This window comes from Acipenser ruthenus, chromosome 11, assembly GCF_902713425.1.
Source record: "Acipenser ruthenus chromosome 11, fAciRut3.2 maternal haplotype, whole genome shotgun sequence".
Lineage (NCBI taxonomy): Eukaryota > Metazoa > Chordata > Actinopteri > Acipenseriformes > Acipenseridae > Acipenser > Acipenser ruthenus.
Window position 1 is genome coordinate 23,924,302 of NC_081199.1, and position 26,838 is coordinate 23,951,139.

The following is a 26,838-nucleotide window of genomic DNA, read 5'->3' on the forward strand; positions in this document are numbered from 1 at the left end:
GTTCAGGTGCTATAAAGCCCAGCTCCAGGCTCATTGTTTTGGTTGGAGTTAGGAGAAGGAACAGAGACAGAGTTTGGAGAGTTTGAAAGCATTGTGAGAAAATGACTGCTACCTTTGTTTTGTTGAGGTATTCTTTCTGTTTATTTTCTATATTGTAGCTCTGTTTTGTTTGGCCCTTGTGCCCTCTTATTTAGTGTTTTGAAAAGTCTTTATTTTGTTTAATAAAACAATGCGCAGCCATGCAGTTTTTGCCCCACATTCCTGCTTTTTGTGTACTGCTTTACTGGAACCTGACATCACACACATCACCACATCAGCCATCCTGTCACACTCATGCTCTGTGAAGTCATGTCTGCCAAACCGGTCTTCCCCCCCCTCCTCCACCTGCCCGGTCCCGCTCATCTAGGCGTCCAAGTGCAGCAGCAGCTTCTGCAAGTCAGGATCCAGACCAGCCGTCTGCTACAGAGACTACAGAGAGGGGACATCTCACCGGTATCAGTGGCTGCATCCACCAGGGCCGCCAGTGTGTTGAGATATTTGCCGACATAAAGGGCTTCCTACAGCAGCAGGCCCTCCCGTCCCCAGCACGTCAAGCATTCTCCAGCCAGTGGAGGATGAAGCTCCTCAGTACAATCTGCCCTCAGCCTCTGCTACAGCTTTGCCCACAACAGCCATCATACGTCACTCCGTATAACTCCAACTAAGACGTCAAATTATTGAGGGTAAGGATGTGAATCTGGCTTCTATTTTAATTGCATCTTCAGAGTTCCTTGACCACCAGGTGGTAGATTGTGGAGACCTGGCAGTAACACTAAAGTCCTGCGATCCACGCCTCCAAAAAAGTTACAATAGGAGAGTTCGTAATGGCAATGTATGCAATGTATACACTCATAGACGTCAGCACCTCATCCCGCACCCATTCTCCACCTCAGCACCGAGTAGTAACCATGAATCCGATTCATGCGTCAGCCCCTCCAGCCACCTCTGCTACTCATGACAAGTATGGAAGGGCAATAAAGTTTTCTGGATCCTGGCAGGTATGCAATAATTTTAATCAAACTTCCTGCCTGTCTAAATATTGCCGAAACCTGCATGCAGTGGCTATGGCAAAGCCCATTCATTAACAATCTGCCCGGTTGCTCGCAAGCAAACTGTAAAAAAAAAAAAAAAATTGAATTTATTTGCAGCTCTGTCTTTACATCCACTAGTTTCAACCTTGAACTGACTATCATTTAAAACTAAATACGGAGATATATAAGGAGAGGTATGAAACAATGTGTATGACTAGTTTCTGTAGCTTAGTCTTAATTAATTAATGTAATTTCAGGCCTCTGCTATTGATCTGCCTGAATCCAGTATGCAAATCATCAGGATCAGAACCTTCACTGCAAGCACTGCTCATCTTCTCAACACCAATCAACATCCCTGCCCTGACGAAGGCCCTATCCAATCACAACGACCGCAGCTTTGTCAGCTACCTTATCAACGGTCTCCAGTTCGGCTTCTCTACAGGACTCACTCAAACTCCATCAGTCTCATTTTCATGCAAAAACCTACATTCAGCCATAACTGAGCTGCAAATTGTCACCTCCCTGATCCAGGCAGAGGTGGACAAAAGATTCATGGTCAGCCCTTTCTCTACACCACCATTCGCTCAGTACCGGCTCAACCCAATAGGGGTGGCTACTCGTAGCTACTCTGGTAAGAAAAGACTGATAATAGATCTCTCAGCTCCTAAGGGAAGCCCTATAAGCAGCATTAACTCTATGATACCGCTTGATCAGTTCTCGCTCCATTACATCACCCTATCTGATGCTATCAAATACATCAAAGCAGTGGGTCGTGGAGCATGGCTAGCAAAAGCGGACATCTTGGATGTCTTCAAAATCATGCCAATCCACCTGTCACTTCATCACCTGTATGGCGTACAATGGGAAGGACTATTTTATTTTGCAACTCAATTGACATTCCACTGCCATAGCAGCCCCAAACCATTTGACAGTCTCTCGGAAGCATTATGCTGGATCCTGCTAAATAGCAACAGTGTTCCATTCCTGCTCCTTCTACTCGATGACTTTCTCCTCATCTCTTCTCCTTCTCACCTTCCGGATCAAGCAATGTCAGCTCTCCGTTCACTCTTCAAAGTAGTGGGCATTCCCCTGTCGGAAGAAAAAACTATAGGGCCAGTTACTACTATAGAATTCCTTGGGATTACACTGGACTCAGTCAAGTTCGAGGCCCGGCTCCCGCAAGACAGACTGGAATGGATACGTCTCCTGATCAGCAGCTTTCAGTTATCTCACAGAATTTCAAAAATGACACTCCTATCTGTCTTAGGGCATTTCAGTTATGCTCTAAGAATCATTCCACAGAGAAGGACTTTCATTTCACGTTATTAGTCCTCGCTTCAATAGTCAGCAATCTCAACACGCACATCGTCATCTCTGCAGAGGCTTGCAAGGACATAACAATGTGCTCTGTGCTGCTTCAACATTGAAACTGTTTATCAATGTTCCATGAAGAATGCATAGCAGCCTCAGACCTGTTTACCGACACCTCTCAACTAGGATACGGGGCCATTCTGGCTGATCAATGGTTCTATGGTCAATGGCCCCCTTAAATTGTCAACCTGCCCCCCGAACTGAAATCCACAGTCCTACTGGAACTGTATCCAATAGTAGTGGCAGCCTTCCTCTGGGACAAGGACTGGTCCAGAAAATCAATTTTGTTCTACTGTGATAATATAGCTACTGTTCATATAATTAACAAAGGACGTTCTTCAGGACAGTTTATAATGAAATTGTTGCGTCGAATTGTATGGTTATCAGTTGCTAATAACTTTCTAATTCAATGTGCCTGGTTCCTCTAATGTTGCCGCTGGAGTTCCTTCTCAACCTCTTCTGATCTGGATTAAATGCATCTCTTTCTAGACTGCTATAATCAGCACAGCATTATATGTCTGCAGCCCTGGCTCTGGCTACCAATTCATCATATCGTACTGCATGGAATGTGTACTCTTGATTCTGCGCTCAACAGCAGATAATCCCAGTGCAGTTCAACCACACCGGGATCCTGATATTCATTGTTCACCTCTGAGACAATTACCATCTTTCACCTTCATCCATTCATTCCTATCTGTCCGGAATACAGCACCACTACCGTCTTCAGTGCATCCCGGCGCCCACCCTCCTCTCCTTGCCTACTGTCCGTCTGACCCTCAGAAGAATGGAGAAATCCCTCCCTCCTGTATCGCCCAACAGGTTGCCAATCACGATGGACATACTCTTCAAAGTGGTCTCCATCCTTCGATGAGGATGCTTCAATCCCTCGGACGACATAGTGATGGAAGCTACTTGCATAACAGCATTCTTCGGATTCCTAAGATGCGATGAATTCACTGTATCGTCCCCTTCCAACTTCCCATTGTCAGGAGTTCAAGCTATAGACCTCTACTGCGCGTAAGATCAGCACTTCATGCTATTCCTGAGATCATCAAAAACAGATCAACTTCGCTCTGGTCACTGTATTCAACTGTCTAAGATTAACTCTCCTTTATGTCCCTAGAGCTCTCTAGCAAAGCTCCTAGCACTCAAGAACCCCAGTCAATTGGACCCTCTGTTCTCTGACTGTGCAAAGACCATCATTACAAGAAACTGGTTCTCCTCCCATCTGTCCTCCCTTGTAGCTAAAGCAGGCCTGCCACAGCATTTGTTCACGCCACACTCCTTCAGAATCGGAGCGGCAACTTCCACTGCAAGAGCAGGCCTTAACCAGCATACTATAAAATCTCTAGGTCGCTGGACATCGTCAGGAGTCGAATCATATATTCAAACAGTTCTCCTCAGACATTATTGCTGCCCAACAATCCCTTGTCTACAGGTAACCAGGGACTGAGGCAGATAGCAAAAAGCACCAACAAACAGAAGAGCCTCAACAAAAGAGCCGGGAGTCTAGCTGTGGGAGTCTAGCTGTGGGAGTCCAGCGAGGGGAGGCCTGTGCCGAGACGTTGTTCGAATCGATCCAAACCTAACAGCGCTCTGGAAGAAGCCATCTACTAGACAAATCTGTACCCTCCACCCCACCGCTCCCACTGTACCTATTTGTCTTGCCTGTCCTGCTATGACTGTCTCTCACATCCCTGTTCTGTCCTCTCGCCCTCTGCCCTCTCGCCGCCGCTGCTCCTCCAACCCCTCTAACCTCATCCCTCTGCCTCTCCCCCCCTCCCGCACACTCTCTGTTGCACTCTGGAACTGTCACTCTTTTGCTAACAAAGCTGATTTCATCTCTGTCTTTGCCTCCCACTTCTCTCTCGATTTCCTTGCTCTCACTGAAACCTGGCTGTCCCCTGATAACACTGTAACTCCTGCCGCCCTGTCCTCTCTCTACGTCCTGTCCCATACCCCGCGTCTCACTGGACAGGGAGGTGGGACTGGTCTTCTCTTCTCCTACCTCTTACTCTTTTCTGTCCCCTCTGACCTCTCCTCACTCTCTGTTAATACCTTTGAATTTCATGCAGTCCAACTAACCTCTCCCTGTCAACTCCTGCTAATTGTACTGTATCGTCCCCCTGGGCCTCTCGCTCACTTTCTAGATGAACTCGACTATCTACCCCCTTCCCTCCCCTCTGTCTACCCCAACTGTCCTGTTAGGTGACTTCAATATCCATCTCTCCAACTCTGCTGGATTCCTCCCTCTCCTTCACTCCTTCGACTTCTGTCTCTCTCCATCCCCTCCTACCCACAAAGCTGGCCGTCAACTGGACCTCACCTTCTCCAGGGCCTGCTGCCCCTCCACCCTCTCTGTCACCCCCCTGGACCTCTCTGATCACTATTTCATCTCTTTTTCTCTGTCTCTCCCCTCTCTCCCTGCTCCTCCTACCACCACTGTCACCTCTCGCTGTAACCTCTGCTCTCTGTCCTTGCCTCCACTGCTCTCTCTCACCTCCCTCCTATCGACTCCTTCTCACAACTCTCCGTAGACTCTGCTACCTCCACCCTCTTCTCCTCACTCACCTCCTCCCTCGACTCCCTCTGTCCCCTCACCTCCCGACCTGCTCACCCCTCCCCTCCCCAACCCTGGCTCTCCTCTGCGCTCCGCTCAGCAAGAATCACACTGCGATCTGCTGAAAAGAAATGGAAGAGAACCAAACTCCCTGCTGCGCTAGACCTTTACCGCACTCTCCTCTCCTCCTTCTCCTATACTCTCTCCTCTGCTAAATGTACTTATTTCCAATCTGTAATTCAAGCCTCCACTAACAATCCATGTAAACTATTCTCTATTTTGTCCTCCCTCCTAAACCCTCCTCCCTCCTCTATCTCCTCTGATGACTTTGCCTCCTTCTTCTCTTCTAAAATCTCAGATATCTGCAAACTCTTTAACACCTCTCCCTCCCCCACACCTCCTCCTGCTCCAACCCCTACACCCACTGCATCCCCTACTATCTCACCCTCCTTCTCCATCTTCTCACCCCTCTCAGACTCTGACCTCTCCTCCCTGCTCCAGGGTAACAAACCCACCACGTGTGCCCTCGACCCCCTCCCCACTCACCTCTTTCAAGCTGCTGCTCCTGCTCTACTTCCCTTCATCTCCTCCCTTCTCAACACCTCTCCTTTCTGGTCTCTTTCCCTCTGCCTTCAAACAAGCCTCTATCACTCCCCTCCTCAAAAAACTTACCCTCTACCCCACCTCCCTCCAGAGCTACCGTCCTGTCTCCCTCCTACCCTTCCTCTCCAAAACCCTCGAGCGGACTGTACACTGCCAGCTCTCTGCTTTGCTGTCCAAGCACTCTCTGCTCAACCCTCGCCAATCTGGCTTCCGCTCTGCTCACTCCACTGAAACCGCCCTCCTGTCTGTCACCAACTCACTAAAGTCTGCCCGAGCTGCCTCTCTCTCCTCTGTCCTAATTCTCCTCGACCTCTCTAGTGTCTTTGACACTGTCGATCACTCTATTCTACTATAATCTCTCGCTGACCTGGGAATATCTGGCACTGCTCTGGCCTGGTTCTCCTCCTACCTCTCCAACCGCACTTACCAGGTAACCTGGCGTGGAGCAACCTCCACACCTCGCCCTCTCTCAACAGGAGTCCCCCAAGGGTCAGTCTTGGGTCCTCTCCTGTTCTCTCTCTACACCCGCTCCCTGGGCCCCCTCATCGCATCCTATGGTTTCTCATACCATTTCTATGCTGATGATGCTCAGATTTTCCTTTCCTTCCCCACCTCTGACTCCACCATCCCCTCCCGTATCTCTACCTGTCTGTCTGCTATCTCCTCCTGGATGCACTCGCATCACCTCAAACTCAACCTCTCTAAATCTGACCTCCTTTTCTTTCCCTCCTCCTCCTCCCCCTCCTATGATCTCTCTATCTCCGTTCCACTGGAATCTACCACACTCTCTCCCTCCTCAGCTAAGAACCTTGGAGTCACCCTGGACCCCTACCTCTCTTATTCCCAGCACATCTCCACTCTGGCACGCACTTGCCGATTCTTCCTGAGCAACATCCGAAGAATCCGACCCTTCCTCACCAACTACGCCACCCAGCTCCTGGTCCAGGCCTTGGTACTCTCCCGCCTAGACTACTGCAACTCCCTCCTGGCTGGCCTCCCTGCGTCCGCCACCCGTCCGCTCCAGCTCATCCAGAACTCCGCTGCTCACCTGGTGTTCTCTCTGCCTCGCTTCTCCCACGCAACTCCACTACTCCGCTCACTCCACTGGCTCCTGATCACCGCTCGCATCCAGTTCAAGACTCTTGTACTCGCCTACAGATGCCTTGACCAGACTGCACCCAGCTACCTCCAGACCCTCATCTCTTCCTACACACCCACTCGACCTCCCTGCTCCGCCTGCACTAGAAGACTGGCTCTACCTCCTTTACGCTCCCCTGCCTCTAGAGCCCGCTCCTTCTCCACCCTTGCCCCGCAGTGGTGGAATGACCTTCCTACAGATGTCAGGACTGCCCAGTCCCTGACCACATTCCAGCGCCTCCTCAAGACTCGCCTCTTCAGAAAGCACCTGTAGAACTCCTCTGTTTTCCCCCTGGGACACTTATCACCCTTCCTTAAATGCACTTTACTTGCTCTTATCTGGCCCCTATTTTTTACTGCATTTAATCCTGTACTTCAGAGTACTGTAATCTGCCAAGTGTTATTTAATCTGTAGTATTTTGTATTTAATTATATCCTGATGTAACTATCACTGACACTGTTATCTTCTGTATTATTGAATCTTATTTTGTCACACTTGTACTTGCTTGAATCAAAGTCATCGTATTTATCTTGCTCTTAATTGTATTATTACTTGTACTGTGATTCTTGAAATGTATTTGTTTACGACTGTAAGTCGCCCTGGATAAGGGTGTCTGCTAAGAAATAAATAATAATAATTCACAATCTCATCTCATTAACTTACTACAGTTTATCCTTCATTTTAATTGTCCTTTTGCTATAACGAACCCCTCAATATATTGAACAAAAGGCTTGGACCCCAACAGGTTCGTTATAGCGAGGGTGTACTGTAATATCACAAGCCGTTCTTATGATATAAATACAAATGTAAGTGTGACATACATGCATATGGGCTATATTCATTTTGCTGGTGATATGCATTCCTGAAAGGAATAGTATAATAATTCTGATACAGCGGTTGTAATCTGTTTCAAAATGTATATAACCTGATTCTACAAAAATATATACATTCATATGCATAAGATTACAATATATTTACGACAGAACTGTCTGCTCCTAAGAGTCAATAAAGATAAAGAACTACATTATCTGCCACTAGTATCCCAGTACTGTATGATCCTTAAAAATAAATAATAATTGTTAGCTTGCCCGAAGTGGGGGCGCCCTCTCCGCTGAGACCACCAGAGGTTTCCACCTAAAGAAAGAAAAAAAGGTGTTTTTTCCTCTCCACTGTGCGGATGGCTTTCCTTTAGGTTGTCTAAAGTTATTGTGCTATGTCCTGTTTGTGTTTTGTCCTAGAATGTCGTCCGGGCGCAGTCTTCTTTCCCCTCACAGGTACAGGCTTTCTAGTGGGGGGCCGGGGAGCCAACTTTTGGGGTGGATAGCTATCACACTTCCTCTAGCCTTCTGTGGCATCCACCATTATCAGCTCCAGGCTCTCTAGCCAGCTGGACCCCCGGCCATAAATAATTCTGTCCTGTACCAGCTCATGCTCTAGAATGCTTTTATTCAATCTATCGTTACCTGTCTTTCCAGTCTTATTTGATATAACTGTATACTAACCATACATATTTCCTATTCAGGGTACCAATAAAGCTGATGCCAACCTAAACATCGAGGTCTCTCTATGTCTATTCATTTCCTTTTTTTATTATTTATTTTTAAAAAATGTAGTAGTCGCCAATTACTTTTTTGTTATTGTCTCCCCAATTTAGTAGTGTCCAATTATTTTGTTTAGCTCAGCTCACCGCTACCACCCCTGTGCTGACTCGGAAGTGGTGAAGATGAGCACACACTGTCCTCCGAAGTGTGTGCTGTTAGCCGTCCATTTTTTTACACACTGCAGACTCACCATGCAGCCACCCAGAGCTACAGCGTCGAAGGACAACGCAGCCCTGGGCAGCTTACAGGCAAGCCCGCAGGCGCCAGCCAGACCACAGGGGTCGCTGTTGCAGAGTGAGCCGAGGACATCCTGGCAGACCTAACCCGCCCTCCCGTGGGCAGCGCTCAGACAATTGTGTGCCACCCCCTGGGAGCTCCTGTCCTCGGTCGGCAAAGGAATAGCTTGGACTCGAACCAGCGACGTCCAGACTTAGGGCGCATCCTGCACTCTGCGCAAGTGCTTTTACTGGATGTGCCACTCGGGAGCCCTATTCTTTTCCTTTTCAAGGTCACAATTGCGAGTCCATTCTGCCCCGCCGAGACGGGTCATCTATCCTCTTCCCCCTATGGGTTTGCATCCGCATGCAATTCGCCGCCACGGCTCTCCAGTAAGTAAGGGACTTGAACAAGCTAATTAACATTTTCACGAGAAACTCGTGTAAGTAGGCGTTGATTTCACAAGCTTTTGCTGGAATCTCACAAGAAATGGAGACTTTCACGGTAAAATACTGAGGCTGTTTTTTGGGACAATTTCACAAGATTTCCCTGCCAAGTTTCACGCGCATTGTCCATACACGGAAAACAAACCAGCATGTAAACTGGCCTAATGTAATTATAACTGTTAGATAGTTTGACCTGCTCAAAGAGTCTGAGATTGAATATAATGTGGTAAACTACTATAATTTGATAGTATACCGCAGACAATTTTTTAAAATAATTTTTTTATGGAGTTTTCTGTGCATTTCTTGTCCTTTATCCTAGTTTGTCATACTTTACCAGTGCTTAGGCTTACCCGTGCTTTGCCATGCTATCACACTTATTTTAAGAAGTGCAAACCACGTTTTTAACCTCATATCACTGCCCCCGTTTGCTTCTATTAAAGATCTTTTGGTGACTTGCTTGTTTTTATACTTCAGTTTGTAAAATGCAGATATTTCATGGGCAACACTATGAAGATGAAAAGTTGTTGCTATTTCCGGGTAACTAATCACTTCAATCAGACCAGGTGACCTAGAAAAAAGTACCAGGATGAAGTGTTATATTTAAAATGTGGGTATATAGTCAATTAACATAATGTAAGTGAAGAACCTATAGATTGTGTCAAGTGTAATATGTTTCTTATTGTATAAACTATATCACCTTCTGCAGTTTGGGTGAGAGGTTCTTTTCTACTAAATTGTGTGAAATGATGTCTCTTAAAACAAAGAGACACCCTACACACGACCTATTACCTTATTATAAATTGCATCACTTTTAAATTGAGCCGTATGGTCTATATGCAGTACTGAATGACATCTGTAAACAATTGATGGTGCTTGCTCATAATGTTAAAGCATTGGTTAGTTACTGTATTTGCAAGGGTTTTATAAGTCAACCCCATACTTTAGTCTTTCAGTCATGCCAAAGCTATTGAGACTAATCATACTAAACTAGTAAATATTGATGATGTTATTTTTAAACATCCAGAAAGTCATCTGCTTAGCCTTTCGAGTTGTTTTTGATATTTGTTTCCACTTTTTTTTATGTAAACTGAAAAAGAGAAATATTTATGTCTAATAGATTCAGACCAGTTCCTGAACTTTTTTTCTGCTGATGATTCTTACATAGAGATATAAGTGCATGGAGACAACAAAATAATTCCAGTAAATCTTACAACATACACTGTCATTTTGCAGTTCCCACATTTTCCTGCACTTAAGATTTCAAACATGTATGTTTTTTTTTTGTTTTTTTTAATTAAAAATTTAGTGGTCACCAATTATTTTTATTATTTTCTCTCAATTTAGAATATCCAATTATTATTTTTTTAAGCTCGGCTCACCGCTACCAGCCCTGCGCTGAGCTGAGCTGCGAAGACGAATACATGCTGTCTTCTGAAGCGGGTGCCGTCAGCCAAAAGCTTATTTTTACACTGCAGCCTCACCATGCGGCCTCCTTGGAGCTACAGCGTCGGAGGACAATGCAGCTCCGGGCAGCTTACAGGCAAGCCCGCAGGTGCCCGGCCAGACTACAGGGGTCGCTGGTGTGCGGTGAGCCGAGGACATCTTGGCCAATCCACACAACAGGAATCATAAACAATGATTTTTAGTAACAAAGACAGCCTCTTTAATAGTAATCGACAGTTTGTGTATTACTGAGTAAACAAAATCGGACCCGACCCGACCCGAATGTTGCGTGACAATTTTGCACCTGAAAACCCATTCGGTACGGGTCGGGTCTCAGTCCTCGGGTCCAGGTAGACCTGTGAAGACCTCCAGCAGGAAGGCAAGTTAATGACTGCACTTTGATGAACCAGCTGAAGAAAGAAGACATGTTTGAGAGTTGATAATAGAGCCAATGGACAGACTTCTACAGATTTCCTCATCCATGGCGCAGATTGTACTTACCAAAAAATAAACTTTTACTTATAGATACAGGGTACAGCCATGAGTGTTTTGTTTGCACCTGACTATGCTAATCTCTTTATGTTATTCTTAGAATAACATCATATTTACTTACAAAATCCCTATTTTAACCAGATTATATTGTGGAAACATTTTATTGATGATATTTTTATTATCTGGACTGGCACCCCAATTGAATTGGAAGCCTTTGTTAATTACCTGAATGGTTTTATTCCTTCTATTAAGTTCAATTTAGAGTACAATATCGGCACTAGAGGCACAAAAAAATTACTATCAATTTGTTTCTAGGAATTGCCCAAAAGCCTGGTTAGATAGAGCGCTCTCTCAGGTTATACGTAATATAAATAATGAAGTCTCCAATCCAGAAACGAAGAATACAAATAAATAATATTCTAGCATTTGCTGCACAACCTATACCATTCATAGATCTGGGGTTAATAATATCATTAAAAAACATTGGCATGTTTTGTCTGCTGATACTACTGGTAATAGGATTTTTTTTATAAATTACCATTATTTACCTACTATAGGGGAGAAATTGAAGGGACAATCTGGTTAGGGCTGACTCATTTAAATGTTCGAGAGATCTAGGTGTACTGGAGAAATCTACTGAATTTTTTCCATATTTTTTTTTTCCATGTAATTGTGCCGCCTGTGATAATGTGGTTAAAACTAAGAATTTTACAAGCCACACAACGAAAAAAGAGCACAATATTTTACAAGTCATTACCTGTGCGTCAACTCATGTCATTTATTTGATTTATTGTTCTTGCCATTTGCAATATGTTAGTAAAACTACTAGACAGTTATGATTGCGCATTAATGAGCATAAAGGTTCAATGAGGAGAAAAGCTATTCGTTCACCACTAGCTAGACATTTAGTATATACCAAACATTCCGTTTTAGATCTTAAATTCTGTGGCATACGAAAAATATTTCAAGCTTGCAGAGGTGGTTATCTAGATCAAAAACTATTACAATGTGAATCAAAACGGATCTTCTGTCTCCATAAAGTACAACCTGAGGGATTAAATGAAGAGTTAGGATTATCATGTTTTCTGTGATATAATGCACAAGTGTACTTGTCTTTTATAAGTGTTGAAAATAAATTATAGTGCATTGAGATTATGACTGTTACTAGCGGACTGTTTAGAAATGTACTCAGTTATGATACAACTGTTCTGTCCACGAAATAAATCTTTAGCATTTATGTCATGCCTTTGTAGTTTTTTTATTAAGTTAATTTGCTAACAGACTGCTCTGATTTGTTTCTAACTGTGAAGCGATTGCTCTGTTTGCTGTAAATTCCTATAACATTCAATTTATATATTTACATATTTCTATAGTGTATTGAGAGGTAAGATTTATTAGTAGTGTATGTAGATATGGATGCAATTATGATATTGTCTTGTTTATTGTAATATAGCTGTAATGTTCATACAGTTTATTGAAAATGGTAATAACGTATTGAAATGATTTTGATAACAGGGTATCTAGACATATATTTTATTACGATGCAATTATCCTATCTATTGCGCATATATCTGTAACATCTATCCCTATTCACTATCTATTATAAAATTTAAGTTAATTCAAATTATTTATGGTTCATACATTTTGAAACAGCTAACACCTGTGTTGTAATGTTTTTTAATTGTTTATTTTACACATGGTTTAAGCCACATTAACTGATTAACCTAATTAAGCTAATTGCTTAAATATGTGGATGTTTTTTGATTCTGGTAGCACTGATGATGGTCAAACACTGATCGAAACATTTGCACTGCTCTTTCTGCACAGTTTGTCAACTGTCTTAGCCTGTTATGTAAATAAAAGTGACCTGTTGTTTTTCACTCGACATTGGCGATGGAGTGCTTTCTTTTCATAATGTCACGCCCCGAGACACTCCTTCACCGGGACTCTCCGAAGTTTCCTGTTGGCTTTCCATATTGGGCTTGTAGGCACTCAGCAACCACATTGGCATTCCCTGGGTCTCTCACTCGGTGTCCATCTTGTCCACAATGATAACAAAACAACCTAAATGTGGGTCTCGGGGGTACAGCTTGTGCATTCTGATACTCTCTTTTCTCTGATCTAGCCGAGGGGGCGTCACGCTCTGATCTATGTGCATAATAACCTCTTCTTAGCAGGTGATAATCTTGTCTTACTGTCGGCTGGTCTCTCAAGTGGGCCTGAGAGCGAGGTCTGGCTCCTATATCCTGTTATTGCTGGGCAGTCAAAGATGAAACTTGCTTCACTACATCTTGCAGCTGTTCCTTCAAACATTCTACTTCTGTCTTATGTGTGGGTGTAACCTCAGCAGTGTAAGTGTGACTAACTGGTGCTGTGTTGGGTACTTGCTTCAAACAATCTTGTCCCTCTTCTTCCCTTATTTCTCTAAGTAAGGTGGAAAAAGTGGGTGGTGTATCTTGCCTTTCTTTCAGTCTGAGCTTTACTAACAGGATGTCAGAATACAGCGTCCCCTTTAGGAGTTGCGTGATACAGGCTTTCCCCATTGCTCCTACTTCTATTCCATGTTTCACATACACCTTTTGCAGCAGTTTTTCTAATCGGGCCAAGTACTCAGACAGTTTCTCTCCAGGAGCCTGCCAAGTAGTGCAAAACTTCAAGACTAGATCTTTCCCATTCTCTATGCTTCCAAACATATGCTCAAACGTGCTCAGATATTCTTTGGCAGTCGCATTGGGGTTACCACTACACAGGGGCCTCGCTACATCTAGCGCTGGACCTCTAAAACTTTCCACCAATCTTTTGCTTTTTTCGCCTTTTCCAGACTGCCACTCTTGGATCATATGTGCTGCTTGATCCATCCAAGTGTAATAGTCATCCTCCTCACGGCATCAGTTTAACTCTCGAAAACACTCTAAGCCGCTTGTATAAGCTGGTCTCTTGTGGTGGTCTCATCATTTTCTCCAAAACTTTCATTTGTATTCACTAACCCTTCAGAAGCTGAAGTAGAAGAGCGAGCTTCACTTCCTAACATATTGTTGACATCTTCCATGGTCTTCAACCTCTAACCAGGCCTGGAATTTCTTCTTGAAGTCTGGCGCTGGTGGCTGTGGGACTGGCAGCAACAAGACTTTTTTCACCATCAGAGGCAGTATGCCCTGATCGACATCAATGGTGCTCGGCACGTCAATCTCGGTTAAATCTTTATCACTATAGCATAGCACATACCATTTCTCATCTGTGAGGCTAGTGTCGTCCTACATACTTCACTCATCCAATAACCTCAATAGTGCTCAGCATTACTACCAAGTCACATGTGGAAATATTTTCAGGAATGTCCTCCACCCATAAAGTGTGGTGTGGGCTAACTCCCTCTGCTTTGCACCATGCTAAAAGTTTGATTTTATCCATGGCTGTGATCCTCACCCAGGGCACTCGGTATCAAGTAGTTGTTTTAGTTAAACAAGGAGCAATTAAGTTGGTAAACTGGAATTCCAAATACAGAATCAAACGATCTTAAAATAAAAATAAAAACATCCCAGCGATGCCTCCATTAATGTAAGGGAGTTTTTGTATTATATATAGTTTTCCTGTCTGATGGTAACAGAGGGTGAGTGTGCGTGCCTGTGAGGCCAACAGGAGTCCCTTACCTGGTGTCCTCCCTGTGTACAGCAGGTTTCAGCAGCCTGAGTTAATGGGAACTGGTGTTAATTGGAATGATGCCTCCACGGTATTAAGGTTCTCCACCTTTACTCTTATTTTCAATGTAAAAGGTTAATTTAAAATAAACTGCTTTCAGTATTATGTGTGTGTGTGTGTGCACTACTGATCTAATCTCCCATTTGCTATTATGTTCTGTATTTATATATAAACCTGTTCTTTGCTTGTTTCTATTCCACAGTTATTACATTTCTAATAATAATAATTCACATATATGCATAAATCCATTTCAAACAATGAACAAGTATTTATTTAACCCTCCTATTATGTTCAGAATTTAGGTACATCTGTTATGTTTTGGGTCATATTGACCCGATGCAATTTCAAACTAATTTAAACAGCCTTAAATTGATTAAATGTTTTCATTTGCAAAGGTTTTACTCTTTTATGCTCTTTTAGTCCAGGAGCTGTTATCAAACTTCTTTGACTGACAACCTGGGAGCTTCTCATTTTGGAATGTTTTTTCCAGTGAGATGCCGACAAAAACACATTGTCGACTTAATTTATTTCAGCAGTAAGACTACCAATTCTGAATAACTTTCAAATTGTTCACCAGGTCTGGTTTCATTTATTTGTATTCATTTCATTTTTTTTAAACCCGGCTTTATGGGGATTATTTGAAAGAAAAATGAAAACATGTTGGTTTTCAATTATTTAGTTTTCTTTCCAAATCAGGTTATAATTAAGGGAAACGACTGTGTTTTTATGAGGGGAATAGGGTCTTAGGCTGTGGACATCGTTATTTAGCGGGTAGTTCCCATGATTAAAACGGGATGGCAAATCATGTTGTATTCACTGGCTTCCCGGTGACCTCCTGATGCCCCCAGCCCCACCTAACTTTAATCAGGACTTTATTAAACAACCATGCAGTTAATTGCAATGTGAGTGTTTTCAACTGGTAAAATAATTGTAATCCAATTGCAGTTTAACAGCAGTTGCAGCAGATTATAAAACGTCATACAATGTAAAAAAAAATGTAGCCAATCAGAGCCTGAGTACCCATTAGTTTATTACAAAACAAAGGCACTTGTCCAGCCCAACTGTGTAATTAGACCTCTAAATACAACTGTGACATGAACCACCATGCAATTTACTGTGTTATTATTTCCAACAATTCCACGGCGCATGTACCATGGTTTTCATGCATATTTTATAGTTATCAACAGGCTAAATATTCTATAAAACATTTATAATAAATACAAATATGGTATTTACTTACATATTGAGTCAGAGGAAATGTGGATCAATAGGTGAACATAAAGCATTGGCAGGCACATCTCTGTCACCACAGTGCAACAGTTAACAATTACTCCAAATCATAACCACTGACAAATAGTATTGTTTCATGCAGAGCTTAATTGAACCCATCTGAAGCTTTAGTTTAAATTGAAAGTTTTTTTTATTATACCATACTAAGTGGTGAGATGTATCTGCTAAAGAGATTTGTTAACAGACTGAAATGGGCATAAGCCTACTTTATTTCTATACAGTTTGTTTGTATCCCAAGTATTTAGTATTATCAAACATTCTGTATATCATCATTTTTGTACCACTGACCTGGTAGAAATATGTATTTTGAGGCTTCAGAGTCTTATTACAGGTTTCTCAGTGCTGTACCTCTAAACTAAACTACCGAAAACCAGTAAAACTGTTATCTGTTGAAAAATCAAGGCTCCAGAAGCACATGTTTATGCAACCCTCAGTAATCCTTAACAAAGCTCTTCAGGCTGTTTAGGCACTATATCACAATCTTTGTGACTTTTGTAACCCTCAGGCTATAGTTTAGGCTATTGCACTCAAAAGAATATGTACATTTTAAAGCAACGTTTTTTTTTTGTTTTTTTTTAACCAATTTTGGACCCACTCAATCATACTGCAGCCCTATTCAATCATCAGATCATTGTTTTATCCACATTATAAAAATGTACTTCTAGTCTAAATGAAGGCCTGGTACATATTCTGCGGTAGGAACATAGAAAAGCAGATCTTATGACTGGATTTGAAAGGTACTGGGTCTGGCCAGGATATGTAGGCAGGTGGAAACCCAGCTTTGTTAATATCAAGGACATCCTTGACATTCTTTAACCATTGTGACTGCTGATAAAAACCTGAACACCATTGCCTAAGACGTAAAGCACCTGGTAATCTCACACCCATTCAAAACAATCCCAGGCACTGAAGTATTGGTTTCAGGTTTATTTATTGTTCTTTGCTGTCCCCTCCCTCGCTACTATGTCCAAATGGATGTTTATTCAGCATTTTAAAAGAGTAAGAAATCAATTTTCCAACCCTTATTTAGCTTTAGTTCCACGTTATGACTTAAGTTACATTTTATAAAAAAGGATCCCTGTTGCAGTTTATTTCTCAGGGCTTGGACTGTCTGTTTGCTGACTTGTTGTAAACCGTTGGTCTCCTTTTGCCTTTCAAGCTGATTTAGTCTGTTGACAGATCTCATCACTATTTTTATTGCTTAGCCTTTAGATTGAATGTGAGACAGGTTGTGATGAAATTATGTTGAAATGCAACACTGCAAGGTTAAGTATCGAGCAAGGGCCACAATGCATTTAAATCCTGTTTAGAAATGCTAAAAGAAACTTTCAATGTAGAAATTAGTTTTGATTCATACACTTATATCGCTGAGTGATGTGAACTCACACCTGTGGTAACACCTCGGGGCAATAGTGTGGAGCAGTGGTTAGGGCTCTGGACTCTTGACCGGAGGGTCGTAGGTTCCATCCCAGGTGGGGGACACTGGTGCTGTACCCTTGAGCAAGGTACTTTACCTAGATTGCTCCAGTAAAAACCCAACTGTATAAATGGGTAATTGTATATAAAAATAATGTGTAAAAAAATAATGTAATTGCATGTAAAAATAATGTAATATCTTGTATATCTTGTAAGTAGCCCTGGATAAGGGCGTCTGCTAAGAAATAAATAATAATAATAATAATAAAATAATAAAAGAAATGTATGTATATTAGACTATTCCTGAACAATTGTGAATGGCGGCAGTTATAGCAGGTCACGTAGGCAAGGAAATGGGTAAAGAAAAGACGCAATGTACCCTAAGTATGATCTTAGTTACTGGCTTCGTGTTGCCACCACACAAATGTGATTTGGCTATGACATGATAATTGTAGACCCCTTTGTCACAAGGTCCAGATTCTGTAGTCCACATCAAAAAAAAAATTGTACAAGGAGGAACAATTCAGCACATTTTCAGTCTCAGAGAGGCCGATGGCTGAATGGCATGGGGTGTTCAGGTCTGGAATGAAGTGAAGGAAAGCGGCCTGCTGTGTCTCTCACCATCCATGAGTTCTTCACTGACACCAACATTACATGCTGACACCTACAGTGTAATGTGTCATTTATATTGCACATTGGGTGATTATTGTGTCTGTAAAACATACTGAATCCCATTGATTGTATAACATTGACTGTATTGGATAATGTATCGCAGCGTAGCTTCATTGCTTTTAAGCATTACTAATGCAATACCACATTATTGCCGGGGGGCCCAGGGTAATATGACAGAGTGGATGCAGGTGATGAAATTTAAGAAGCTTTTAAACAATTTGTTTGGAGCTGAACCAGCTCAAGGTGAGGATGTATGGATTGACAAGTTGTTTTTTAACACAGGTGTACGTGTTAAGAGTACCACCATTGACAGTTATCCTGTGAGCTAATGGGCAAGAGGCGTACATCTGCTTCTAATTGTCCATGGTACCATGCAATAAAATCTACACCTCCATGCTGCCTTTCATGAAGTCATTAAAGCATGTTTTAAAAGGCATCTTGAAGTGCTCAACATGACACATAGCAGTTTAAAAAAAGGTGTGTTAACAATATAATATGAATCCAGTGTTACAGTACTCAAAAGGCACTTAATTTCATTATATATATATTCACTTGTAATATTTTTGGTGTGGTAGCCGACTGGCAGTATGAGAGGTGACACAGAGACAACAGCTTGGTTTAAACCGGGCAGGTTATTTTTATTAAATTATTCACACAGAATATACGTTTAATGAACAGAAATAAACAAAAGAAAACCTGCCCACTTGGGCTCTGACTAAACTCTTCAGGGACCTAAACTCAGCCTTGCAGGAGCTACACTCTGTGCAAGTAAAAAGAATTGCACACTGCAGTAAAAGTCCAGTTCCAGGTTTTCCCGGACACCACCGGGTTAATTGAAGTCCCCTCCAGGAGTCTTCAAGCAAAGGTCCCCACAAGGTAAGAAACATGGTTCAGGGGTATATTTGTAATCCACACCCAGGACTCGGCTGTGATTGTCTTTTTATTACCTTCCAGGTAAGTATCTTCAGGTTTTTGTTTCCTCCCCTCAAGAGGAATGGGTGCTCGCTTGAACCACACAGGGATAACAGGTAAGTGAAGAAGCAATTCCAGTTGCACAGTCCTTCGTTTCAGTAGACGGAACCTCATGTCCTTTTCAGGTTTGTTGGAGACCCCTACTGGTGGAAGTTGGAACTCCCATTCGCCCAATGCTATACACTCTGTTCTGGACTTTGAGCACCACCACTTTAAATAAAATGTACACAGTCTGTGTCATGTGTTTTCTTACTGCCACAGGATTTTTTTATTTAAATAAGCACACAGTTCATAACAAAACAAAGGCCTGGTTTTTGTTTTAAAACCCAGACTGTAAGGCCGTCTGCTTTAACACAGTCCACGCAGATGCCAGGCCGTTCGTACTATACAGTCCATTCAAATATAACGACGTTTGCACTCCACACAGTTCATGCAAATCAAGACGCTACGTTTCCACAGTGCTGTCTATGCCAGTCATACATGTTGCATTTAATGCCTTTTTAAAAAACACTCCGTTTGGCATTTAAAAGTATACTTGGTTTTAGGCCGGCTTAGTCAGTGTCGGGCAACAGAGGGTAAGTATTTGGTTGAGTTAAAAATGTCCATATGACACAATGTTTTTTTGTGACAGGTTCACACAGCACACTGTTTAAAATCCCATAACAATTGCGCACACAGCTTAATTGTTCGTATGTTTTTACTCACAGCCATGCTTTGCTTCCTCTGGCTCCGTTGCTTAATAGTGTGAAGGCAGCTTGCCGTGGGTTCAGCGGGAAGAAAGAGACACTGCAAAAGATTTCTTTGGTGCTTGTAAGTGCCGTTTATTGCACTAGCTGTGGGTTAGGGCTGGTGCTTAAAAGTGCCATTGATTTCAAAAGCAGGTAATAAAATGGATTACATAAGATAGCTTTCTCTCGCTCTACTCGCTGCCATTCTCACACTCCAAAACCGCACGCAGGCTGCACCTTATATAGAGTCAGGAGGCTGCAGCAGCTACACAGACGGACAGACAGTGAACACCATATACACTATTAACAACACTAATCCCCCCCCCCCCCACCCCCCAGCAATTCAATGCAGCACCAGAAAGTCCCACTCGGCAGTCCTGCGGGACCCGACGCTAAAATAGTGTTACAAGGCTCCTCTTCATGTAACACAGGCTCGCTGCACTGCTTGTACCGTCCAGCATGTATATCCATTGAGTCTGTTACACTCTCAATTTTCTCCTTACACCCACGTTCTGGCTGGGTAATCTCCTTCACGGAACACACTTCCTCTCTTCTTGGTTAAGGCTCCACTTCCTTGTATCTTCCCAGGATTCCCGCTGTTGTTCACCTGGCTTTCTGGCCAATCGGATTCTGGGAATTGGAGTTCACAATTTACAACTACTTACAATGCTATTTACAAGGACGAACATATCAGTTTTTTTTTTTTTTTTGTTTTTTTTTTTAAATAAGCCAAGGCAGGATATCAGTCTCCCACCTTCCTGATACCTTTTCTTTGCATTTATAATTAATCATTTGTTACAATATTGTAGCGAAATAGGTCAACGCAGACAGCCGCATCACTCAGGAGGAGGGTAAACCCGGGACCTCTCGCACTAAAGCATAGCGCCGATACTGCTGTACAAAAGAGCCGGCTCCTTTGCAAGGAGCTTATATCTGGCTTATGTCTTCCTGTGATTATGTCACTTACCAGCCCTGCTGCTGCTTCCCCCTGTGCACGCTACTATATATATATATATATATATATATATATATATATATATAGTGCCGTGAAAAAGTATTTGCCCCCTGTCTGATTTTATGCATTTCTGCATATTTTCGACACTGAATGTTATCAGATCTTCAACCAAAATTTAATATTAGATAAAAGGGACCCTGAGTGAACAAATAACACAACAATTTGACACATATTTCATTTTTATTAAAGAAAGTTATGGAACACCCAATGCCCCTGTGTGAAAAAGTAATCGCCCCCTTAGACTCAATAACTGGTTACGCCACCTTTAGCAGCAATAACTGCAACCAAACGCTTCCTGTAGTTATTGATTAGTCTCTCACAGTGCCGTGGAGGAATTTTGGCCCACTCCTCCATGCAGAACTGCTTCAACTTAGTGACATTTGTGGGTTTTCGAGCATGAACTGCTCGTTTCAGGTCCTGCCACAACATCTCAATGGGGTTTAGGTCTGGACTTTGACTAGGCCATTCCAAAACTTTAAATTTCTTGTTCTTCAACCATTCTGATGTAGACTTGCTTGTGTGTTTCGGATCATTGTCTTGCTGCATGACCCAGCTGTGCTTCAGCTTCAGCTCACGGACGGTGGAATGCAGTGTTTGGTTTTCGCCAGACATAACGGGGCCCATGTCGGTCAAAAAGTTCCACTTTTGACTCATCTGTCCATAGAACATTGTTCCAGAACTCTTGAGGATCATCCAGGTGCTTTTTGGCAAACTTGAGATGAGCATTCATGTTCTTCTTAGTGAGCAATGGTTTCCGTCTTGCTACTCTGCCATGAATCCCATTTTTGCTCAGTGTCTTTCTGATGGTGGAGTCATGAACACTGACCTTAGCCGAGGCGAGACAGGCCTGCAGATCCCTGGATGTTGTTCTAGGGTTCTTTGTGACTTCCTGGACGATTTTACACCTTGCTCTTGGAGAGATTTTGGCAGGACGGCCACTGGGAAGATTCACTACTGTCCCAAACTTTCTCCATTTGGACAATATGGCTCTGGCTGTGGTTCGGTGGAGCCCCAGAGCCTTAGAAATGGCTTTGTAACCCTTTCCAGACTGATAGGCATCAACAACTTTTTTTCCGGAGGTCTTCCGGAATTTCTTTTGTTCGTGGCATGATGTGCCTCTAGAACCTGTGTGCTGACAACTTCACTCTGATGGTAAGGGCCAAAGTTAGTCAGATTTATATTGGGCAGGGCTGGCCCAAATCAGGCCTGGTTGTTAACCAAAGTACTCAAACAGCTGACCCTAATTATCCCTTTAATTTGGTTGAGTTAACTAGGGGGGGCAATAACTTTTTCACACCTGAAGATTGCATTTTTGATTACCTTGCACACCAAACAAATGAAAGAAGCACCAAACTTTGGTGTAATTTTTTCTCTCAGACTCCCTCTATATACTACTACAACCCACAAAAAAATACAATGTGACAAATGTGCACAAATGCAGAAAATCAGTCTCTGGTTTAACAGTCCATCATTCTCAGTCTGTCCTACATCACACCACACTTGCACCGCAAGACTATTAAGTTATTTTACTCTCGGCTCATTTGACGACTCTTTCTGTTTGCGCTCGGTATCCCCCCGTAACTGGCTCTGAAAATCTTTACTAACCTGAACTAGACCTTTACTAGACCTGAATGAACCTGCTTATAGTGGGAGGGGAGGGCAATATTTGGAACAGGCTGCGCATCAAGAATGGTACTCAGGGTCGTGGCAGTGGGAACACAGTTTAGTGCACTAGCAGGTTAATCGTGTCCAGCTGATCTTTTGAACAGTGAATAAACCTTGAATAAAGTCTTTTGTTGTGACAACAAGGATAGTGGCACTATAGCTTTCAGTAACAGAGTTGTGTGATGCACTGGTATTTGAGATTCTTTCCCCTGTCGTCAGTGAGATGAGGTTAAAAGCTATAACCAGTAATACAGACAAGCCCGACTCTTTTGCATAGTGGTTAAGATGCTAGTTGTGGTTTGCGTGATCATCGGTTCATGCCCAGCCTCCACCCTGTTACATTTACAACACCCTGCCAATTACTCGTTATAAAGCTTTTGAACCACAGTGGAAATTGTGACATCATTTTATAACTCTACCTACAAATGTGCTGTGTGACTAATACCCGTTTGTGCGAGAATTATTATTATTATTATTATTTATTTCTTAGCAGACGCCCTTATCCAGGGCGACTTACAATTGTTACAAGATATCACATTATACATTATTTCACATTATACAGATATCACATTATTTTACATACAATTACCCATTTATACAGTTGGGTTTTTACTGGAGCAATCTAGGTAAAGTACCTTGCTCAAGGGTACAACAGCAGTGTCCCTCACTGGGGATTGAACCCACAACCCTCCGGTCAAGAGTCCAGAGCCCTAACCACTACTCCACACTGCTGCCCTTTTATTGCTGGAATTGGAATTGTTGCTGTCTGATGCAACATTCAAGTGTCCTGGGGCTTGGTTACTTAACGAAAGTCTGCAGGTAATCCAGGTAATGACTATCACTGAGGATATTAATGCTATTATAAATTGGGAAAATATGGTGTCTGAAGACATTCATTTTGGCTGCATGAAAATTTAAAGAGTAAGTAACAGGATTCCATAAAATATAGCGTTATATGTCTCCACGTGTTGCTACAATTGTTAAAATAATGTACCTGTAATATTTCTTTTCATTGCTAACATCCTGACAACTTTTTACACTTAGAACTATAAATGTATTTCAAAGATCTTTTCGAATGTCTGCTCTAGTGCATATAAAGGGCTGTCACTTGATTACAAATTTTGATCGGTTAACTGCTGGGCATTAGTTGATTAATATGTGCACATTTTTAATAAAGGTAATGATCTTAACCCTTTGCGGTCCATTTATTAATCGCGCGTCAGGCACGCCAGGAATAATTAATTTTCACACGCGCAGTTAATTTTATACGCGCTGTTTAAAAGTATTTTTTTTCACAGTCAAACGGGTTTAAATGGCCCTGCATATCAACAAAGCACACACTAGGCATCTCCAGCCCCTCCCCAGCCTTTTGTTTGCTATAGCGTTCAGCTGTGTAAGAAATAAATAATAATAATAATAATAGTCGTACATACCGATCGATCATCTCCAGATCACTCGTTTTATCACCAAACTCCTCAATAATGCGATCAAAGTCATTATTTTATTACTATAACATCTGAAAAAAGCTCTGCAAATGTCCATGATAGTCTCAGTGCGCTGACGCACTTAGCCAGCTTGTTTATTATGGACGCCCATTATCTGATACCTGATACCATGTATGACTATTCATGAAATACGCCTTTTTTTTTTTTTTTTTTTTTTTTTCCGACTTGTCTCGGCTCCTGTCGCTACCACTCGGCAATTGAATGGTTTTCTCGGCTTTTTCCGGAGAAAAAACGACTAAACACCCGTTTATTGCGTTGCTATAATGATGTCGGACCCAGTCCGACAAAGGACCTGTGAGGAATAATTGCAATGTCGGACCCAGTCCGACAATGGACCGCAAAGGGTTAAAGCAGCTGTCCTGCATAGTAAAACTTAAAAAAACAATAATCTAAAAAAAATATGTTGTGACAAGGTACTCCTGTCATGTGTGTTGGTAACCGCTGGTATGCAAGACAGAAAGACATGGGAGTTGGAGTTGAAACGGCGGCACAGGCGTGCAGGATTTAACACGGGTCATGTGACGCTACCAGCGATGGTAACGCACAGAGGACACATACAGCAAGCTGTACAAAGGCAAAATAAAACACAGTAGAAAAACTACAAATAAAAGGCTCCACACAGAGTAAACGCTAGCCTTACTAAACGAGGCATCCCACTCCAGGAACCTTCTCCACTACGTGACCCTTGCTATACATTCCTTGGGCTCACTATCCCCTAAACTAACCTACTTATGAGCTGGTATTCATACGACAACTCCTGCTTTTACATATGGCCTTGGCTGGGCATGACCTTCACAAGTACCGTGTTGCAGTTTCAGGGTTGCGTAGCTGTAGTTCCTGCAGAGCGGATGCTGCGCCCCTCTGTGTAGCATGACATTACAGTCACCCAGAACGATCCACACTGGATGTTTTTATGCTGACGGACACGCAGTCAAGATCCGCCCACCTGCTGAGGGAGGACCGGCACAGCCAATCACTCGCTGTCCTTCCTCTCAACCAAACCTAACAGGCAGCAAGTCTCAACTGAGCGCCCGTCTGTAAACAATCATTTAATCAAACAAAACAAACAAAACAAACCTGTTTCCACATATAACTTACACCAACACTAATTTCCAATGGGACTTTGGTCTTTTTTTAAACCATTTTTATTTTTATTTTAGTAAATGTTACCTTCCCGTCCTATTACCGTAATAAAACAGATTTACGGACGTGATAACTCAGTCACACAAGCCCCAAGGGCCAGAGCAGCACAGTTACGTGTACTTTTTAACCACTCTGGGGTAACCTCTAAACAGCTAAATTATTAGCAATGCAACATGGAAACATGGAAACAAAAAACTCTGAGGTTTATAACTAAATCAACAGTTTATTATGTTGGTCAGGATAAATGTGCCATGCTGGATTTTACCACAGCATTCACCACAGCTGGTTACAATGGACACGAGTAACTTTGCAGACACATGTTTGGCAGAGATTTAAATCAACGTAGACAAATATTCCTGTTCCAAATACGTATATACATCCATAGCACACTATCAGTAGCCTTGTACAAAACAAGAAAACAATTATGATTTTTACACAACTTGAACTCCTACTTATACACGCATTTCTCTCTCTACCCAGAATGCACTTTGAATGGAAGGTGAACCTCTGCCCCAGTCCCAGGTCTCTTGCAGACTGAAACAGGTTTTCCTCTAGAATTTCCTTGTATTTGGCTCCATCCATCTTGCCCTCAATCCTGACCAGTTTCCCAGTCCCTGCCGATGAAAAGCATCCCCATAACATGATGCTGCCACCACCATGCTTCACTGTGGGGATGGTGTTCTCAGGGTGATGAGCAGTGTTGGCTTTGCGCCACACATAGCGTTTTGCCCTAAGGCCAAAAAGTTCAATTTTGGTCTCATCAGACCAGAGAACCTTTTTCCACATGTTTGTTGTGTCTCCCACATGCCTTTTGGCAAAATCCAAACAGGATTTGATATGGGTTTTTTTCAGCAATGGCTTTCTTCTCGCCACTCTTACATAAAGCCCAGCTTTGTGGAGCTTCCGGGTTATAGTTGTCCCATGGATGGTTTCTCCCATCTCAGCTGTGGATCTCTCCAGCTCCTTCAGAGTTACCATTGGCCTTTTGGTTGCTTCTCTGACTAATGCCCTCCTTACCTGGTCACTGAGTTTTGGTGGACGGCCTTCTCTAGGCAGAGTCGTGGTTGTGCCATATTCTTTCCATTTTTTAATAATGGATTTAACGGTGCTCCAGGGGATGTTCAAAGTTTGGGATATTTTTTTATAACCCAACCCTGATTGGTGCTTCTTCAGAACTTTATCCCGGACCTGTTTTGATAGCTCCTTGGTCTTCATGATGCTGTTTGTTTAGATATGCTCTCTAACAAACTCTGTGGCCTTCCAGAAACAGGTGTATTTAATCTGAGATCATGTGACACTTTAATTGCACACAGGTGGACTCCATTCAACTAATGATGTGACTTCTGAAGGCAATTGGTTGCACCAGAGCTTATTTAGGGGTATCACAGCAAAGGGGGTGAATACTTATGCAATCAAGACTTTTCAGTTTTTTATTTGTAAATCATTTTGAAAAATATGTAGATTTTTTTCCCCACTTCGACATTATGGACTATTTTGTGTAGATCAGTGACAAAAAATCCTAATTAAATCCATTTTAATTCCAGGTTGTAACACTACAAAATGTGGAAAAGTCCAAGGGGGGTGAATACTTATGCAAGGCGCTGTACATCTCACCAGATTATAAAGTTTTGCTCTGGAATTTTAGGAAAGCTTGGAAACAGTAGGTCAGGGATGATCTAACTGCAAGGATACATTGTTAGATGTGCAAAGCAAATGAATCTGTGTACAATAAATGAAAAAGTGACCAAAATGTCTCGAGATAATTGCACTTCCTTTGCTTTTCTATTTCAGCAACA